General features: G+C 51.8%; 1 long non-coding RNA gene and 1 pseudogene across 1 annotated transcript in view; one reads left to right on the forward strand and one right to left on the reverse strand.

Moving 5' to 3' along the window:
• Positions 1-21,265, reverse strand: part of LOC138755022 (zinc finger protein 721-like) — a 233,500-nt pseudogene that overhangs the window by 160,217 nt on the left and 52,018 nt on the right.
• The window catches only part of LOC138755047 (uncharacterized), a 29,472-nt gene that overhangs the window by 923 nt on the left and 7,284 nt on the right, over positions 1-21,265 (forward strand). The window lies entirely within an intron of this gene.

Consider the following 21,265-nt stretch of genomic DNA (forward strand, 5'->3'; position numbering starts at 1 on the left):
TCAACACCGGGGTGGCTTAGTGTGTGTGGACTGGCAAGTGGGTTCATCACCGGGCTGGATCAGTGGATGGGGACAGTGAGGTGGGTTCATCATCGGGCCGGGTTGTTGTGTGGGGACAAGGATGAGGGTTCATCACCGGGCTGGATCGGTGGATGGGGACAGGGAGGTGTGTTCACCACCGGGCCGGGTTGGTGTGTGGGGACAGTGAGGTGGGTGCATCACAGAGCCGGATGTGTGTCTGGGGACAGGAAGGTTGGTATATCACAGGGCTGGGTCGGTGTTTGGGGACAGGGAGGTGCATAATTCACAGGGCCAGGTCTGAGTCTGGGAACAGGGATGTGGGTACATCACAGGGCAGGGATGATGGCTGGAGATAGGGAGGTGTCCTCATCACCAGGTTGGATCGATGTGTGTGGAAAGGGAGGTGGGTTCATCACCAGTCCGGATCAGAGGGTGGTGACAGGGAGGTGGGTTCATCACAGTGCCGGATCTGCATCTGGGCACAGTGAGGTGGGTACATCACAGAGCCGGGTCAGTGTGTGGCGACAGGGTGGTGGGCAATTCATAGGGCCAGGTCAGTCTCTGGGAACATGAAGGTGGGTGCATATCAGGTTCGGGTCGATGGGTGGAGACAGGGAGGTTGCCTCATCACCAGGGTGGGTCAGTGTGTTAAGGACACTGAGGTTGGTTCATCACTGGGCTGGCTTAGTGTGTGAGGACAGGGAATTGGGTTCATCACCTGGCTGGATCGGTGGATGGCGACAGGGAGGTGGCCGCAGCACCGGGCAGGCTTAGTGTGTGGGGACAGGGAAGTTGGTTCATCACTGGGCTGGATAAGTGGATGGGGACAGGGAGGTGTGTTCATCACCGGGCCGGGTTGGTGTGTGGGGTCAGGGAGGTGGGTGCATCACAGAGCCGGATATGTGTCTGGGGACAGGAAGGTGCGTCCCAATTACAGGGCTGGGTCGGTGTTTGGGGACAGGGAGGTGCGTAATTCACAGGGCCAGGTTTGAGTCTCGGAACAGGGATGTGGGTACATCACAGGGCAGGGTTGATGGCTGGAGATTGGGAGGTGTCCTCATAACCAGGTTGGATCGGTGTGTGTGGAAAGGGAGGTGGGTTCATAACCAGGTCTGGTCGAGGGTGGGGACAGGTATGTAGGTTCATTACCGGGCAGTGTGTGTGTATGTGTGGACAGGGAGGTGGGTCATAACAGGGTCGGATGAGTGGGTGGGTACAGGGAAGTGGATTCATCAGCGGGCCGGATCAATGGATAGGTACAGGGATTTCTGTACATCACAGGGTTGGGTCCGTGGGTGGAGTCAGGGATGTGGGTTGATCACCGGGCCGTGTCAGAGGGTGGGAACAGGGAGGGGGGTACATCACAGTGACGGGTCAGCGTGTTTGGACAGCGAGGAGGTTTCATCACAGGGCCAAGTTGGAGGGTTGGGAGAGGGAAGTTGGTTGTTGTGTGGGGACAGGGATGAGCGTTCATCACTGGGCTGTGTCGTTGTGGGACGGACAGGGAGGTAGGTTCATCACTGTGTCTGGTCAGTGTCTGGGAACAGTGAGGTGGGTACATCACAGGGCCGGATCGATGGGTGGAGTCAGGGAAGTAGCCTCATAATCAGGCTTGGTCGGTGTGTGGGTAAAGTGTGGTGGGTTTATCACCGGGACGGTCAGAGTGTGGTGACATTTAGGTGGGTACATCACAGGACCGGTTTAGTTTGTGGGAACAGGGAGATTGGTTATTACAGGGTCTGGATGGTGGATACGGTCAGGGAAGTGGGTTCATCACCGGACCAGGTTGATGTGTGGGGACAGGGAGTTGGGTTCATCACAGAGCCGGATCTGTGTCTGGGCACAGCGAGTTGGGAACATCACAGAGCCGGATCGGTGTGTGGCAACAGCGAGGTGGGTAATTTACAGGGGCAGGCAAGTCTCTGGGAAGAGGGAGGTGGGTGCATGTCAGGTCCGGGTCGATGGGTGGAGACAGGGATTTTGCCTCATCACCAGGCTGGGCTGGTGTGTGAGGGAAAGTGAGGTTGGTTCATCACTGGACAGGATTAGTGTGTGGGGACAGGGACGTTGGTTCATCACCGGGACGGTTGGTGGATAGGGACAGGGAGGTGTGTACATCACAGGGTCGGGTACGTGGGTGGAGACAGGGAGGTGGGTTTATCACCTGGCCCGGTCAGAGGATGGGAACAGTCAAGTGGCTATTTCTCAGGGCCGGGTCGTTGTGTTGGGACAGCGAGGATGTTTCATCACAGGGGCAAGTCGGAGGGTTGGGAGAGGGAAGTTGGTTGTTGTGTGGGGACAGGGATGAGGGTTCATCACCGGGCTGTGTCGTTGTGGGACGGACAGGGAGGTAGGTTCATCACTGTGTCTGGTCAGTGTCTGGGAACAGTGAGGTGGGTACATCACAGGGCCGGATCGATGGGTGGAGTCAGGGAAGTAGCTTCATAATCAGGCTTGGTCGGTGTGTGGGTAAAGTGTGGTGGGTTTATCACCGGGACGGTCAGAGTGTGGTGACATTTAGGTGGGTACATCACAGGACCGGTTTAGTTTGTGGGAACAGGGAGATGGATGGTGGATACGGTCAGGGAAGTGGGTTCATCACCGGACCAGGTTGATGTGTGGGGACAGGGAGTTGGGTTCATCACAGAGCCGGGTCGGTGTGTGGCAACAGGGAGGTGGGTAATTTACAGGGGCAGGTCAGTCTCTGGGAAGAGGGAGGTGGGTGCATGTCAGGTCCGAGTCGATGGGTGGAGACAGGGATTTTGCCTCATCACCAGGCTGGGTTGGTGTGTGAGGGACAGTGAGGTTGGTTCATCACTGGACAGGATTAGTGTGTGGGGACAGGGACGTTGGTTCATCACCGGGACGGTTCGGTGGATAGGGACAGGGAGGTGTGTACATCACAGGGTCGGGTATGTGGGTGGAGACAGGGAGGTGGGTTTATCACCTGGCCCGGTCAGAGGATGGGAACAGTCAAGTGGCTCTTTCTCAGGGCCGGCTCATTGTGTTGGGACAGCGAGGATGTTTCATCACAGGGCCAAGTCGGAGGGTTGGGTCAGGGAAGTAGGTTCATCACCGGGCCAGGTTGTTGTGTGGGTCGGTGGAATGGAACAGGGAGGTGGGTTCATCACCGGGCCGATTTAGTGTGTGGGGACAGGAAGGTGGGTACATCACAGGGCTGGGTCGGTGTTTGGGAACAGGGAGGTGCATAATTCACAGGGCTGGGTCTGAGTCTCGGAACAGGGATGTGAGTAGATCACAGGGCAGGGTTGATGGCTAGAAATAGGGAGGTGGCCTCCTCACCAAGCTGGATCGGTGTGTGTGGAAAGGGAGGTGGGTTCATAAGCAGGCTGGGTCGAGGGTGGGGACAGGTTAGTAGGTTCATCACGGGCTGTGTCGGTGTGTGGGGACAGGAAAGTGGGTACATCACAGAGCTGGGTCGGTGTTTTGGGACAGGGTGGTGCGAAATTCACAGGGCCAGGTCTGAGTCTGGGTACAGGGATGTGGGTACATCACAGGGCAGGGTCAATGGCCTGAGATAGGGAGGTGTCCTCATCTCTAGGCTGGATCGGTATGTGTGGAAAAGGAGGTGGGTTCATAACCAGGCCGTGTCGAGGGTGGGGACATGTATGTAGGTTCATCACCAGGCAGTGTTTGTTTGTGGGGACAGGAAGGTGGGTCATAACAGGGTCGGATGACTGTGTGGGTACAGGGAAGTGGGTTCATCAGCCGCCGGATCAGTGGATGGGGACAGGGAGGTCTCTACATCACCGGGTCGGGTCCGTGGGTGGGGACGGGGAAGTGGGTTGATCACCGGGACGGGTCAGAGCGTGGGAACAGGGAGGGGGGTACATCACAGTGACGGGTGAGCGTGTTGGGAGGTAAGTACATTACAAGGCCGGGTCAGTGTGTTGTGACAGGGAAGTGGGTTCATCGCACGGGCGGGTCCGAGGGTGGGTACAAGGATGTAGGTTCAACACCGGGCTGTGTCGGAGTGTGAGGGACAGGGAAATGGGGTCATCACTGGGTCGGATCGGTGTCAGGGAATGGGAGGTGGGTTCATCACATGGCCGGGTCAGAGGGTGGTTTTAGGGAAGTAGGTTCCTCACTGGTCCGGGTCGGTGTGTCAGGGACGGGGAGTTGGGTTCATCAAAGGGTCGTGTTGGAGGGTGGTTCCAGGGAAGTGGGTTCATCACTGGGTTGTTTCGGTGTGTCAGGTATGGAGAGTTGGGTTCATCACAGGGCCGGGTTGAGGGTGGGACCAGGGATGTAGGTTCAATACCGGGCTGTGTTGGTGTGTGAAGGACAGGGAAGTGGGTTCATCACTGGGCTGGATCGGTGTCAGGGACGGGGAGGTGGGTTCATCACATGGCTGGGTCGGAGGGTGGTTCCAGGGAAGTAGGTTCATCACCGGTCTGGGTCGGTGTGTCAGGGACGGGGAGTTGGGTTCATCAAAGGGTCGCGTCGGAGGGTGGTTCCAGGGAAGTGGGTTCATCACTGGGCTGTTTTGGTGTGTCAGGGATGGAGAGTTGGGTTCATCACCTGGCCGGGTCAGAGGGTAGGAACAGGGAGTTGGGTACATCACAGGGCCAGGTCAGTGTGTTGGGACAGGGGAGCATGTTCATCACCGAACCTGGTCGGGATGTGAGGGACGGGGAGGTTGTTTCATTACCAGGCCAGTTTTGTGGGTGGGGATATGCAGGGGGTTTCATCACTGAGCCGAGTGGTTGTGTGAGGGACAGGGAGGTTCGTTAATCACTGGGCTGAGTCAGTGTGTGAGGGACAGCGAGTTGATTTCATCAACGGACCGGCTTAACGTGTTGGGACAGGGAGGTGGGTACATCACAGGGTTGGGACGGTGGGTGGAGACATTGAAGTGGGTTCATCACCCGGTTGGGTCAGAGGGTGTGAACAATGAGGTGGTTACATCACAAGGCCGGGTTAGTGTGTTGTGATAGGGAAGTGGGTTCATCACCGGTCCGGGTCTGTGTGTCAGGAATGGTGAGGTAGGTTCATCACAGGGCTGGGTCAGTGTGTGGGGACAGGGAAGTGTGTAATTCACAGAGCCAGGTCTGAGTCTGGGAACAGGGATGTGGGTACATCATAGGGCAGGGTCGATGGCTGGAGATAGGGAGGTGGCCTCATCACCAAGCTGGATCGGTGTATGGGGAAAGGGAGGTAGGTTCTTAACCAGGCCGGGCTGAGCGTGGGGACAGGGATGTAGATTCATCATCGGGCTGTGTCGGTGTGTGAGGAACAGGGAGGTGGGTTCATTAACGGGCCGTGTTGGTGTGTCAAGACAGGGAATTGGGTTGATCACCAGGACAGTTTGGTGGATGGGGACAGGGAGGTGAGTTCATCACCCGGCCGGGTCAGAGGGTTGGAACAGTTGGTGGGTACATCACAGGGTCAGGTCGGTGTGTGGGGACATGGAGGTGGGTAATTCTCAGGGAAAGGTCAGTGTCTGGAAACAGGGAGGTGGATAAATCACAGAGCCTTGTTGGTGTGTAGGATCAGAGAGATGGGATCATCACCGGGCTGGGTCGGGGTGTGAGGGATAGGGAGGTGGGTTCATCACAGGGCAAGATCTGAGTGTGGGCTCAGGGAGGTGTGTACATCACAGGGTTGGGTGCATGGTTGGAGACAGGGAGGTGGGTTCATAACACCGCCGGGTCAGATGGTGGGAAGAGTGAGGTGGGTACATCACAGTACCTGGTCAGTGTGTTGGGACAGGGAGATGGGTTCATCACTGGGTCGGATCGGTGGATGAGGATAGGGAGGTGCGTACATGACAGGGCTGTGTCAGTGCGTCAGGGACGGGGAGGTGGTTTCATCACCGGGTCGGATCGCTGGATGGGGATAGGGAGATGGGTACAAGACAGGGCTGGGTTAGTGGTTGGGGAGAGGGAGGTGGATCATGACAAGGTCGGGTCTGTACATGGGGACAGGGAAGTGCATTCATCAACGGGCCGGGTCAGAGGGTGGGAACAGGGATGTAGGTTCATCACTGGGCTTTGTCGGTGTGTGAGGGACAGGGAAGTGAGTTCATCAACGGGCCGTGTTGGTGTGTGGGGACAGGGAAGTGGGTTCATCACTGGGTCGGATCGGTGGATGAGGATAGGGAGGTGTGTACATGACAGGGCTGTGTCAGTGTGTCAGGGACGGGGAGGTGGTTTCATCACCGGGTCGGATCGCTGGATGGATATAGGGAGGTTGGTACAAGACAGGGCTGGGTTAGTGGTTGGGGAGAGGGAGGTGGATCATGACAAGGTCGGGTCTGTACATGGGGACAGGGAAGTGCGTTCATCAACGGCCGGGTCAGAGGGTGGGAACAGGGAGGTGAGTACATCACAGGGCCAGGTCAGTGTGTGGGGAAACGGAGGTGGGTTCTTTACACAACCGGATGTGTGTCAGGGGACAGGGAGCCAGGTACGTCACAGGGCCGGGTCGGTGTTTGAGTACAGGGAGGTGTGTAATTCATAGGGCCAGGTCTGTGTCTGGGTACAGGGAGGTGGGTACATCACAGGACAGGGTCGATGGGTGGAGATAGGGAGGAGGCCTCATCACCAGGCTGGATCGGTGTGTGGGGAAAGGGAGGCGGTTCATAACCGGGCCGGGTTGAGGATGGGAACAGGGATGTAGGTTCATCACCGGGCTGCGTCGGTGTGTGAGTGGCAGGGAAGTGGGTTCATCAACGGGCTGTGTTGGTGTGTGGGGACAGGGAAGTGGGTTCATCACTGGGTCGGATCACAGAATGGAGATAGGGAGGTGGGTACAAGACAGGGCTGGGTTAGTGGTTTGGGAGAGGGAGGTGGATCATGACAAGGTCGGGTCTGTACATGGGGACAGGCAAGTGCGTTCATCAACGGGCCGGGTCAGAGGGTGGGAACAGGGAGGTGAGTACATCACAGGGCCAGGTCAGTGTGTGGGGAAACGGAGGTGGGTTCTTTACACAACCGGATGTGTGTCAGGGGACAGGGAGCCAGGTACGTCACAGGACCGGGTCGGTGTTTGGGTACAGGGAGGTGTGTAATTCATAGGGCCAGGTCTGTGTCTGGGTACAGGGAGGTGGGTACATCACAGGACAGGGTCGATGGGTGGAGATAGGGAGGTGGCCTCATCACCAGGCTGGATCGGTGTGTGGGGAAAGGGAGGCGGTTCATAACCGGGCCGGGTTGAGGATGGGAACAGGGATGTAGGTTCATCACCGGGCTGCGTCGGTGTGTGAGGGGCAGCGAAGTGGGTTCATCAACGGGCTGTGTTGGTGTGTGGGGACAGGGAAGTGGGTTCATCACTGGGTCGGATCACAGGATGGGGATAGGGAGGTGGGTACAAGACAGGGCTGGGTTAGTGGTTTGGGAGAGGGAGGTGGATCATGACAAGGTCGGGTCTGTACATGGGGACAGGCAAGTGCGTTCATCAACAGGCCGGGTCAGAGGGTGGGAACAGGGAGGTGAGTACATCACAGGGCCAGGTCAGTGTGTGGGGAAACGGAGGTGGGTTCTTTACACAACCGGATGTGTGTCAGGGGACAGGGAGCCAGGTACGTCACAGGGCCGGGTCGGTGTTTGGGTACAGGGAGGTGTGTAATTCATAGGGCCAGGTCTGTGTCTGGGTACAGGGAGGTGGGTACATCACAGGACAGGGTCGATGGGTGGAGATAGGGAGGTGGCCTCATCACCAGGCTGGATCGGTGTGTGGGGAAAGGGAGGCGGTTCATAACCGGGCCGGGTTGAGGATGGGAACAGGGATGTAGGTTCATCACCGGGCTGCGTCGGTGTGTGAGGGGCAGCGAAGTGGGTTCATCAACGGGCTGTGTTGGTGTGTGGGGACAGGGAAGTGGGTTCATCACTGGGTCGGATCACAGGATGGGGATAGGGAGGTGGGTACAAGACAGGGCTGGGTTAGTGGTTTGGGAGAGGGAGGTGGATCATGACAAGGTCGGGTCTGTACATGGGGACAGGCAAGTGCGTTCATCAACGGGCCAGGTCAGAGGGTTGGAACAGGGAGGTGAGTACATCATAGGGCCAGGTCAGTGTGTGGGGAAAGGGAAGTGGGTTCTTTACACAACCGGATGTGTGTCAGGGGACAGGGAGCCGGGTACGTCACAGGGCCGGGTCGGTGTTTGGGTACAGGGAGGTGTGTAATTCATAGGGCCAGGTCTGTGTCTGGGTACAGGGAGGTGGGTACATCACAGGGCAATGTCGATAGGTGGAGACAGGGAGGTGGCCTCATCATTGGGACAGGGAAGTATGTTCATCAGTGGGCTGGGTTGGTGTGTGGGGAAAGGGTGGTGGGTTCATCATCGGACCGTGTCGGAGGGTGGTGACATGGAGGTGGGTACATCACAGGGCCGGTTTAGTTTGTGGGAACAGGGAGGTGGGTTATTACAGGGTCTGGATGGTGGGTATGGTCAGCGAAGTGGGTTCATCACCGGACCAAGTTGATGTGTGGGGACAGTGACGTGGGTTCATCACAGAGCTGGATCTGCGTCTGGGCACAGTGAGGTGGGTACATCACAGAGCCGGGTCGGTGTGTGGCAACAGGGAGATGGGTAATTCACAGAGCCAGGTCTGTGTCTGGGAACACGGAGGTGGGTACATCACAGAGCTGTGTCGATGGGTGGATATAGGGAGGGGGCATCATCATCAGGCTGGGTCGGTGTGTGGGGAAATGTAGGTGGGTTCATCACCAGGCCGGGTCGGACGGTGTGAACAATGAGGTGGGTACATCACAGGTCCGGGTCAGTGTGTTGTGACGGGGAAGTGGATTCATCACCGGTCTGGGTCGGTGTGTCAGGGACGGGGAGGTGGGTTCATCACAGCGCCGAGTAGGAGGATGAGTTCAGGGAAGTAGGTTCATCACTGGGCCGTGTCGGTGTGTGAGGGATTGGGAGGTGGGTTCATCAATGGACCGGCTTGGTGTGTGGGGACAGGGAAGTGGGCTAATCACCGGATCTGATCGGTGGATGGCGACAGGGAGGTGGTTACATCACAGGGTCGGGTCAGTGAGTGGTGGCAAGGACGTTGGTATATCAGCTGGCCGGGTCAGAGGTTGGTAACAGTGAGGTGGGTACATCACAGGATCAGGTCAGTGTGCTGGGACAGGGAGGTGGGTTCATCACCGGGTCGGATCGCTGGATGGGGATACGGAGGTGGGTACTTGACAGGGCCGGGTTAGTGCGTGGTGAGAGGGAGGCGGATCATGAAAAGTTTGGGTCTGTAGGTGGGCACAGGGAAGTGGTTTCATCACCGGACCAGGTCAGAGGGTGGGAACAGGGAGGAGGGTGCATCACAGGGCCAGGTCAGTGTGTGGGGAAAAGGAGGTGGGTTCATAATCGGTCCAGGTTGAGGGTGGGGACAGGTATTTAGGTTCATCACCGGGTTATGTCGGTGTGTAAGGGACAGGGAAGTGAGTTCATCAACTGGCTGTGTTCGTGTGTGGGGTCAGGGAAGTGAGTTCATCACCGGGCCGGATCGGTGGATGGGGAGAGGGAGGTGTGTACATCATAGGTTCAGGTCCGTGCGTGGAGACAGGTAGTTGGGTTAATCATCCAGCCGGGTCAGAGGGTGGGAACAGAGAGTTGGGTACATCATAGTGACCGGTCAGTGTATTGGGACAGGGAAGTATGTTCATCAGTGGGCTGGGTCGGGGTGTGAGGGACCGGGAGGTTGTTTCATTACCAGGCCAGTTTCGTGTGTGGGGACATGCAGGGGTTTCATCACTTAGCCGGATGGGTGTGTGGGTGACAGGGAGGTGCTTTCATAACAGGGCCAGGTCGGTGTGTGGGGATAGTGAGGTGCGTAATTCACAGGGCCAGGTCTGTGTCTGGGAACAGGGAGGTAGGTACATCACAGAGCCGTGTTGATGGGTGGAGACGGGGAGGTGGCCTCATCACCAGGCTTGGTCAGTGTGTGGGGAAACAGAGGTGGGTTCATCACCGGGCTGGGTCGGAGGGTGGGGAGAGGGAGGTTGTTTCATCGCTGGGCTCTGTCGGTGTGTGATGGACAGGGAGTTGGTTTAATCAATGGGCCGGATTGGTGTGTTGGGTCAGGGAGGTGGATACATCACAGGGTCGGGATGGTGGGTGGAGACATTGAAGTGGCTTAATCTCCCGGCCGGGTTTAAGGGTGTGAACAGTGAGGTGGGTACATCACAGGGCCGGGTGAGTGTGTTGTGATAGGGAAGTGGGTTCATCACCGGTCCGGCTCAATGTGTCAGGGACAGGGAGGTGGGTTTATCACAGGGCTGGGTTGGTGTTTGGGGACTGGGAAGTGCGTAATTCACAAGGCCACGTCTGTGACTGGGAACAGGGATGTGGGTACATCACAGGGCAGGCTCGATGGCTGGAGATATGGAGGTGGCCTCAACACCAGGCTGGATCGGTGTGAGGGGAAAGGGTGGTGGGTTCATAACTGGGTCGGACTGAGTATGGGGACAGGGATGTAGGTTCATCACCGGGCTGTGTCAGTGTGTGAGTGACAGGGAGGTGGGTTCTTCAACGGGCCGTGTTGATGTGTGCGGAAAGGGAAGTGGGTTCATCATTGTGCCGGTTCAGTGAATGGGGTCAGGGAGGTGTGTACATCACAGAGTCGGGTCAGAGGGTGGGAACAGTTGGTGGGTACATCACAAACCGGGTCAGTGTGTTGGGACAGGGAGGTAGGTTAATTACGGGGCCGTGTAGGTGGCTGAGTACATGGAAGTGGGTTCATCACCGATCCGGGTCGGTGTGTCAGGGACGGGGAATTTGGTTCATCACAGGGCTGGGTCCGTGGGTGGGTACAGGGAAGTAGGTTCATCACTGGGCTGTGTCGGTGTGTGCGGGACAGGGAGGTGGGTTCATCACAGGGCCGGGTCCGAGGGTGGTTCCAGGGAAGTAGGTACATCACCAGGCTGTGTCGGTGTGTCAGGAATGGAGAGGTGGGTTCATCACAGCGTCAGGTTGGAGGGTGGGTACAGGGAAGTAGGTTAATCACCGGGATGTGTCGGTATGTGAGGGACAGGGAGGTGCATAATTCATAGGGCCAGGTCTGTGTCTGGGAACACTGAGGTGGGTACATCACAGAGCCGTGTCGATGGGTGGATATAGGGAGGGGGCCTCATCACCAGGCTGGGTCGGTGTGTGGGGAAATGTAGGTGGGTTCATCACCCGGCCGGGTCGGAGGGTGTGAACAATGAGGTGGGTACATCACAGGTCCGGTTCAGTGTATTGTGACAGGGAAGTGGGTTCATTACAGGTCTGCGTCGGTGTGTGGGGACAGGGAAGCTGGTTCATCACCGGTCCGTGTTGGTGTGTCAAGGTCTGGCAGGTGGATTCATCATAGGGCCGGTTCGGAGGGTGGGTATAGGGAAGTAGGTTCATCCCCTGGCTCTGTCTGTGTGCGAGCGATAGGGAGGTGGGTTCATCAATGGACTGGCTTGGTTTGTGGGGACAGGGAAGTGGGCTAATCACCGGATCTCATCGGTGGATGGCGACAGGGAGGTGAGTACATCACAGAGTCGGGTTAGTGAGTGGTGGCAGGGACGTTGGTACATCAGCTGGCCTGGTCAGAAGTTGATAACAGTGAGGTGGGTACATCACAGGGTCAGGTCAGTGTGTTGGGTCGGGGAGGTGGGTTTATCACCGGGCCGGCTCGCTGGATGGGGATAGGGAGGTGGGTACATGACAGGGCCGGGTTAGTGCGTGGTGAGAGGGAGGTGGATCATGAAAAGTTTGGGTCTATAGGTGGGCACAGGGAAGTGGTTTCATCACCGGACCAGGTCAGAGGGTGGGAACAGGGAGGAGGGTGCATCACAGGATCAGGTCAGTGTGCTGGGACAGGGAGGTGGGTTCATCACCGGGTCGGATCGCTGGATGGGGATACGGAGGTGGGTACTTGACAGGGCCGGGTTAGTGCGTGGTGAGAGGGAGGTGGATCATGAAAAGTTTGGGTCTGTAGGTGGGCACAGGGAAGTGGTTTCATCACCGGACCAGGTCAGAGGGTGGGAACAGGGAGGAGGGTGCATCACAGGGCCAGGTCAGTGTGTGGGGAAAGGGAGGTGGGTTCATTACAGAGCCTGATGTGTGTCAGAGGTCAGGGAGGTGGGTTCATCACCAGGCCAGGTCAGTGTGTAGGGAAAGGGAGATGGGTTCATTACAGAGCAGGATGTGTGTCAGGGGACAGGGAGCTGGGTACATCACAGGGTCTTGTCAGTGTCTGGGTACAGGGAGGTGGGTACATCACTGGGCCATGTCGACGGGTGGAGACAGGGAAGTGGGTTCGTCACCCGGCCGGGTCAGAGTATGTGAACAGGGAGCTAGGTACGTCACATGGTCTGGTAAGTGTGTTGGGAAAGGGAGGTGGGTTTTTTACATGGCTGGGTTGGTGGGTGGAGAAATGGAAGTGGGTTCCTCACTGGGCCTCATCAGAGGGTGGGAATAGAGGTGTGGGTACATCAAAGGGATGGGTCAGTGTGTGGGGACAGGGAGGTTGGTTCATCATAGAGCCGCATGTGTGTCTGGGGACAGGGAGTTGGGTACATCTCAAGGTCGGTTTGGTATGTGGGGACAGGGAGGTGGGTAATTCAGAGGGTTTGGTCAGTGTCTGGGAACAGGGAGGTGGGTATATCACAGGACCGGGTCAATGGGTGGAGATAGGGAGGTGGCCTCATCACCAGGCTGGGTCGGGGTTTGAGGAACGGGGAGGTTGTTTCATCACCAGGCCAGTTTCGTGGGTGGGGACATGCAGGTGGTTTCATCACTGAGCTTCGTGGGTGTGGGAGGGACAGGGAGGTGCGTTAATCACCAGGCTGAGTCGGTGTGTGGGGGACAGGGAGGTGCTTTCATAACAGGGCTGGGTCGGTTTGTTGGGACATTGAGGTGTGTAATTCACCGGGCCAGGTCTGTGTCTGGAAACTGGGAGGTGGGTACATCTCAGAGCCATGTCGATGGGTGTAGACAGGGAGGTGGCCTCATCACCAGGCTGTGTCGGTGTGTGGGGAAATAGTGGTGGGTTCATCACCGGGCTGGGTTGGAGTGTGGGGACAGAGAAGTGGGTTCATCACCAGGCTGGATTTGTGTGTGGGGACAGGGAGGTGGATACATTACCGGGCCAGGTTGGTGTGTTGGGACAGGGAGGTGGGTCATCACAGAGTCGGTTCGGTGGGTGGGGACAGAGAGGTGGGTTCATTACTATGCCGTGTTGCAGGGTGGGTAGAGATAGGTGAGTACATCACAGGGCTAGGTCGTTGTGTGAGGGATAGGGAGGTTGGTATAGTGTGTGTGGACAGGGAGATGGGTTCATCACCAGACTGGCTCAGTGTGTGTAGGTTTGGAAGGTGAGTTCATCACTGGCCTGGGTCAGAATGTGGGCACAGGTAGGTGGGTTCATCACAGGGCCTGGTTGGTGTGTGGGGACAGGGAAGTGGGTTCATCACAGAGGCGGATCTGTGTCTGGGGACAGGGAAGTGGGTACATCACAGGGCCTGGTAGGTGTATGGTGACAGGGAGGATCTGTGTCTGGGGACAGGGAGTTTGGCTCATCACTGGGCCAGGTCAGTGTGTGAGGGACTGGGAGGACAGTAATTCACAGGGCCAGTTTGGTGTCTGGGAACAGGGAGGTAGGTACAGAGGGTGGGGACAGGGAGGTTGGCTCATCACTGGGCCAGGTCAATGTGTAAGGGACAAGAAGGTGGATTAATCATCGGGCTGAGTCGGTGTGTGAGGGGCATGTAGGTGGGTTAATCACAGGACCAGGTTGGTGTCTGGGAACAGGGAGGTAGGTACAGTGGGTGGGGACAGGGAGGTTGGCTCATCACTGGGCCAGGTCAGTGTGTGAGGGACAGGGAGGTGGACTAATCATCAGGCTGAGATGGTGTGTGAGGGGCATGGAGGTGGTTTCATCACCGGGCCGGGTGGGAAGGTGGGGACTGGTAGGTGAGTACATCACTGGGCTAGGTCGGTGTTTGTGAGGAACAGGGAGGTGGGTTCATCACTAGGCTTGGTTGGTGTGTGAGGGACAGGGAGGTGAGTTCATCACCGGGCTGGTTAGTGGGTGGGAACAGGGAGGTGGGTGCATCACTGGGTCGGGTCGGAGGGTGGGGACAGGGAGGTGGGTTCATTACCATGCCGGGTTGCAGGCTGGTGACTGGCAAGTGGGTTCATCACCAGGCTGTTTATGTGGGTGGAGACAGGGAGGTGGATTAATCATCAGGCTGAGTCGGTGTGTGAGGGACAGTGAGGTGGTTTCATCACCAGGTTGGGTCATTGGGTGGGGATGTGGAGGTGGGTACCTTAAAGGGCCAGTTTGGTGGGAGGGGATGGGGAGGTAGGTACATCATAGGGCTAGGTAGGTGGGTACAGCATAGGGTCGGATCATTGTATGGGGACAAGGAGGTGAGTAAATCACCGGGCCGAGTTGGTGTGTGGGGAGAAGCAGATGGTTGCTTCACGGGGCCGTTTCAGTGGGTGGGGACAGGGAGTTGAGTTGTTGGGGCCAGGTCGGTGGGTGTCAAAGTGATGTAGGAGCAAGAAGTGGGGAGTTTACAGAGACAAGAAAGGTTGTTGGGTTCCTTCGGCAGAAACCCAGTCAGGGAGGCGTATTGGAGACTAGAGAGAGTTACAGAGAAAGAGAGGGTTGTAGAGGACGAGAGGGGTTGACAGATACAGTGGGAGGTGTAGGGGACCAGAGGGAGTTCACAGAGAGAGTGTGGTGTGTCAGGGACCAGAGAGGGTGACAGAGGCAGGCATGGCTGCAGAGGACTGGAGGGTTTAGTAATGAACGGAAAGTGTGAAGAGTACCGGAGTGGTTCACTGAGACTGTGAGTGGTATTGGGGCGCATCAGGGGTTATGAGATAGGAGGAGGATGCAGCAACACGAGAGGCTATAGTAACAGGGAATGATGCAGAGGGTTGCAGAGAAAGTAAGCACTGTTGGGAAGGGTTCCAGAGAGGGTTACAGAGACAGAGAGCCGAAGAGGGGACTGAAGGAGGGGAGTGGGTGTGACAGATACAGGTGGGGTGTAGGCACTGGTGTGGGTTACAGATACAGGGAAGGGGTAGGGGACCAGAGGGGGGTTACAGAGACAGGGAGGTGTGTAGGGTATTGGAGGAAATTACAGAGACAGGGAGGGGTGCAGGGACCAGAGGGGGTTGTAGAGACAGGGGGTGGTGTAGGGAACTGGAGGGAGTTACAGAGACAGGAAGGGGTGTAGGGGACTGGAGGGTGTTACAGAGACAGGGAGGGATGTAGGGAACTGGAGGAAGTTACAGAGACAGGGAGGGGTGTTGGGGACCAGAGGGGCTATCGGGAAAGGTGGAGGTGTAGGGGACCAGAAGGAGTTAGAGAGACAAGAGGAGTGTCAGGGTCCAGAGGGGAATTACAGAGACAGGGAGGGGTGAAGGGACCGGTGGGGGTTACAGAGATAGGCAGGGGTATGGGGACCGGATGGGGTTACAGAGACAGAGAGGGGTGATAGGGACCAGAAGGAGTTACAGGGACAGGTGTAGGATCCAGATATATCCAGACCAGTGCTCAGCTGCCCCTTGGGTGTGAGGCTCCACTCCCCCACTACGCGGTTCCCATCTTCAGTGTGTGCTCACCCCCCTCTTTGGTGCAAGCTCCACCACCGTATGGCTCCCACTCTCCTGTCTGTTGGAGACCTTCCCCTCCCCGACCCACAATCTGCACTGGAGTCCTCCACATCGTCTGCATGAAACACCCCCACCCACTCTCTGCATGAGATGTCCCTCCCCTTCCCCTTGCCCTCAGGTCAGAGGGTGGGAACATAGGTTACCTTTTTCTTTCCTATGGATCATATACCCTGACAAAGGGCTCAGCCACAAAACGTAGGTTACCTTTTCACTTTCTATGTATAAATGACATTTTTTTAATTCTAATATATCCTGATTTCAAGGTGTCATCTTCCAATTTCGATTACTTTAATCCAACAAATCAAACTCTGTGGTTGTTACTTTAATTCATTGATAAAGTGGATAAACATTTTGCGTAGCTTTGTATTAAGACTTTCATTATGATGAATAACAAAGCAATTACTTTATAATGATACAAAAGATATGTAGAGAAACTTGCTTAAAGAAATACACAAAATACAAAGAGATGCAAAAAATTCAAAGAAAGATTTCTCATGCTCATGCTTCCTTCACATGTTGTCAAATAATGAACAAGCTGTTCGTCTTGGTGGATATTACAACATATTACATCATAGTCACTATGGTAACACTACAAACAATTTCTTAAAAAGAGAGGCAAAAAAAATAGATGAATTTCTAACTAAAATTGAACTACAGAAATTGCAAACAGAGGAGCAAAATAAATTAATAAAAGCATTTGATATAGAAGAAATACAGGAGATATTTAAAAAAAACTACCGAACAATAAAACACTGGGAGAGGATGGACTCCTAATAGAGTTCTATAAAACATTTAAAGACTTATTAATTCCTCCTCTCCTGGAAGTAACGAACCAGATTGAAAAAACACAAAACATACCAGATTCATGCAGAACCACAATAATTACAGTAATACCAAAGATGGGGAAAGATCCACTAACACCAGCATCGTTATAGACCAATATCTCTAGAAGAAAGAAAGACTTAACACAGATTATAAGATAATAGCTAACTATTAGCAAACAGATTGGCTGACTGTGTACCAAAAATAGTAAAACTAGACCAAACTGGATTTATTAAAAAAAAGACGAACATGCAATACAAAGAAACAAAACTCCAACAGTAGCGGTTGCTTTAGACGCAGTGAAAGCCTTTGACAGAGTAGAATGGAATTATTTATTCAAAGTACTACAAAAATTCAACCTACCAGAGAAATATATTAATTGGATTAAAGCATTATATAAGGGACCATTGGTGAAAGTGACAGTAAATGGATATATATCAAACCAATTTAAATTAAGTAGATCAACAAGGCAGGGATGATCACTATCTCCCTCACTGTTCGGGTTAGCTATAGACCCACTAGCAGAACTGATAAGAACAGAAAATAAAATAAGAGGCATAAAAATAAAAGAGAAGGAATATAAAATCAGTCTATTTGCAGATGACATTATAATATACTTAACAGAACCAGAAATATCAATAAAAGAATTACATAAGAAATTGAAGGAATATGAAGAAGTATCGGGGTGCAAGATCAATGCAAATAAAAGTGAAACAATGCCAATGAATAATGCGGATTTCACAAAGTTTAAGAATGAATCACCATTTAGATGGCAAACACAAGCAATTCGATACCTAGGTATACAACTAAATAATAATCTCGGCCATCTATATAAACTAAATTATCAGCCATTAATGAAAAAAATTACAAGACGACTTAGAGCAGTGGAAAGACTTACCACTAACACTGATAGGAAGGATAAATTGTATTAAAATGAACATCTTCCCAAGGATACAATATCTATTTCAATCATTACCAATTCACCTAACAGAGAAATTCTTCAAGGAGCTAAAGAAAATAATAAGAAAATTCTTATGGAAAGGGGGGAAACCGAGGATAGCACTAGATAAATTAACAGAATGGTACAAACAAGGAGGCTTGCAACTACCAAACTTTAAGAATTATTATAGAACAGCACAATTAAGATACCTATCAGATTTTTATCAACCAAGGGAAAAACCAGATTGGATCAGATTTGAGCTAAATAAAATAGGGGAGAAGGTACCCAAACATATGCTGTATAAGTGGGATGAAAAATTGGTGCAACATAGGAATTCACCAGTATTGCATCATCTGCTCAACATTTGGAAGAAGATTCACATAGAAAGGAATAAAATAAATTATCAACTACCAAAATTAATATTGACACAAAATCAACTAATCCCTTTCACAATAAATAACCTTTCCCTCAGAGAATGGGAGAGAAAAGGGATCAAAAGAATAGAAAATTGTTTTTTAGGAAATAAATAATTATCTTTTGAACAAATGAAGGACAAATATAATATAACTCATGATACAATGTTTGCATACCACCAACTGAAAACCTACTTGAAGGACAAATTGGGAAACAGTCTGAGGTTACCAGAAGGAAGCAACTTTGAATATGTGATTACAGACACAATGATAATTTAAAAATTTATAACAAACATGTACATCAAACTGCAAGAAAAGGAGAACGATGAAACAAGCTGTAAACCTAAACAAAAATGGGAACAAGATCTAAACATAAAGATAAAGAATGAAACATGGGAAAAGCTATGCTCCGGAACTATGAGAAATATAATAAACACGAGGTTACGCATGATACAATATAATTGGTTACACAGGCTATACATCACACCCCAAAAGTTAAATAAATGGGACCCAACAGTATCAGACAGATGTTTTCGCTGTAAAAAGGAAACTGGAACAACAATACATGCAATTTGGGCATGTGAGAAAGTGAAAAAATTTTGGGAAGATCTAAACCAGATATTAAATAAAATCACAAAAAGCAATATACCAAAAAACCCAGAGATCTTCCTTCTAAGTAATATAAGAAATAAAGAATTTGGACTTGATTTGGATGGAGCACGAAAAAGATTTATTATGATAGCCCTAGCTGTAGAAAAAAATTGTATTATGTCAACCTGGAAATCAGAAGACAACTTGAGAATACAACAATAGTACATAGAAATAAATAAATGTATTCCATTAGAAAAAATAACATATAATTTAAGAAATAACATCATAACATTCGAACAAATATGGGAACCATACATGAAACACAATAGAGAAATCCTACCACGGACCTCCACCACAGAATGACAGAAGGAGAAGACAACAAAATGAACTGACTCAGTATATAAAAGTAAAAGACAAAAATTTCTTGTTTATTTTTATTAAGTGAAGACATTGTTTAATGGGTTTAATGTATTTTATAGATTGAACTTTGAATAAATGGGAAGAGGGGGTGAGGGAGGGAGGGAAGGGAGGGGGGAAAAAGGGGAGAAAATGACACTATATATATTCAAGAGAAAAATGTCGGTATGTATTTTGGTCAGTATGGTTTATAGTGTGAAAAATTAAAAAAATTAATAAAAAAAAGACAGGCACAAAATTAACTAAGAGTTAAGAAACACATGGTTTTAACATTTGGCTCCCCATCAGGGAATTGAACCCCAGTCTCCCGTGTAACAGGCAGGGATACTTGGCGCTACTTCAGTATAAATTGCTCTTGTAGTCAAACAGGTAAAAAATAGTTTCATGTTGTTTTTCTATACTTCTTCCTCATTTTATTTGCTAAGGACCAAAATAATTAACTTCCCCATATGTAAACACTGTCCTGGGGCAAATCTGCCATTTGTCATTGACAATTAACACATTATGATATAATTATTTTGATGAATGTTGAAGCACTAAGTACCCAATATTTCTGGTGCAGTTGTCATAACACGTAATTATAACCACCATGTACTTGTACATGTACATGTTGAACATTCAAATCAGAAATATGAAATTCCTTAGCTAATATAATTGGATGTTTCACTTCTGGCATTATTGCTTTTTTCAATCTTCCTCCAACTCTCAATACACAATTTACAAAAATAGTATTTAGCTTGTAAACACAACTTATAACCATATAACAATTACAGTACTGAAACATGTCAACTCAGCCCCTCGAGTCCACACTGATTTAAGTGAACTCCACTAGTCCCACCTACTTGCTCCCTGTCCATAACCCTCCAATCCCCTCACATCCATGTACTCATCTAACATCCTCTTAAATGACAAAATTGACCCTGCTGCAACCACCTCTTCCCTAACCCTTAACTTATGACCCCTCATTCCAATCTCACCTACCCTCAAGGGGAAGAGCCTAGTCACATCTACTCTACCTATCCCCTCACAATTTTATATACCTCTATCAAATCCCCCCTCAACCTTCTACACTCCAATGAATAAAGACCCAGTCTACTCAATTTTTCTTTGTGTTCTAGATACTGCATTTCAGGCAAAATATTAGTATATCTTTCTCTGCACTCACTTGTTTTTGTAACATTCAGATTCTTCTCCAATTTTGATATCTCGTAATCAAATGCCTTTTTCTAACAAAAATGAATTATCTCCAATTCAGCATTCACCAACTCATCAGCTGTTAGGTGACAGCTCCTTCAAGTCTTCAGATTCTCTTTCTTGATACAATTTAAAAGTATAATTTTTAAGCTAAGGATCCATGCTACTGCCTTTTTCAAATGAAGAGTAATAGGAAATTAATTGGGTAATCTATTTTCAATAGATATTTGAATAATATTTAAATTTTTGCTTTGGATTTCAGGATCCTCTATTGAAATTTCTTTTAACTCATGGATTTTGAGGGGATTGGAGGGTTATGGACAAGGAGCAAGTAGGTGGGACTAGTGGAGTTCACTTAAATCACTGTGGACTTGAGGGGCTGAGTTGACCTGTTTCAGTACTGTAATTGTTATATGGTTATAAGTTGTGTTTACAAGCTAAATACTATTATTGTGATTGCAAAAAAAATTGAGGATCAAACACCTACGTGATGGCTCTTTTCAGAAAAGATTGAACTTTTTATCCTCGTGAAGCCATATCAGCTGGATATCAACTGTTTAATATATCTCCATTGATTAGCATGCAAAACCTTCTCAATCTCATTAACTGTGTGGTGCGCTGAGGTAGCAGCAAGCAAGCACAAAACTCGAAACACTGTACAACATGCTTTATTCAGATAAAAGTCTGAACACCAATTCATGCTTTGGCGGCTCTCGTATGACTGGTTCAGGAAGGGCCGGCTCAGGTCTATATTTGGGTCTGCTGATTGACAGCCAGCCAGGTGGAGTCAGGTGGTCTTCCTGCAGGTACAGAGATCATCCCCTGCAGTAGGCTGGTGGTCGTATCACCACATTCACCCATTTCTTAAAATTGTCCTAGGGGGAGGATGAGTAACTGGTTCCAGGTAATATTTACAAATTATTTACATTTAGTCAGTCTGGCGGCTGTCAGAGTCTCTGCGACTGTCGCAGGGTTGGCTTCTGGTCAAAGATCAGTGAGGGTGTAGTTGCTGCCTGAGGACTGGCTGCATCCGGCGTGGTCGGAGCGGGCACTGGTGTGGGCAGTGTGGTGTACACTTGTCCATGGCCGGGTCGTGTGGATCGGCAGGAGTGGGGTTTGTTGGAGGGGGGAGGGAGTGGTTTGGCCCCTGGATCCTGGGTGGGCCACGGGTCCCCATTGTGGAGGAGCTGGGTCATGAGGTCAGGATGATGGGGGTGTGGTGCCCCTGCTGGTGCC

This window comes from Narcine bancroftii, chromosome 2 (genome assembly GCF_036971445.1).
Source record: "Narcine bancroftii isolate sNarBan1 chromosome 2, sNarBan1.hap1, whole genome shotgun sequence".
NCBI classification, from domain to species: Eukaryota; Metazoa; Chordata; class Chondrichthyes; order Torpediniformes; family Narcinidae; genus Narcine; species Narcine bancroftii.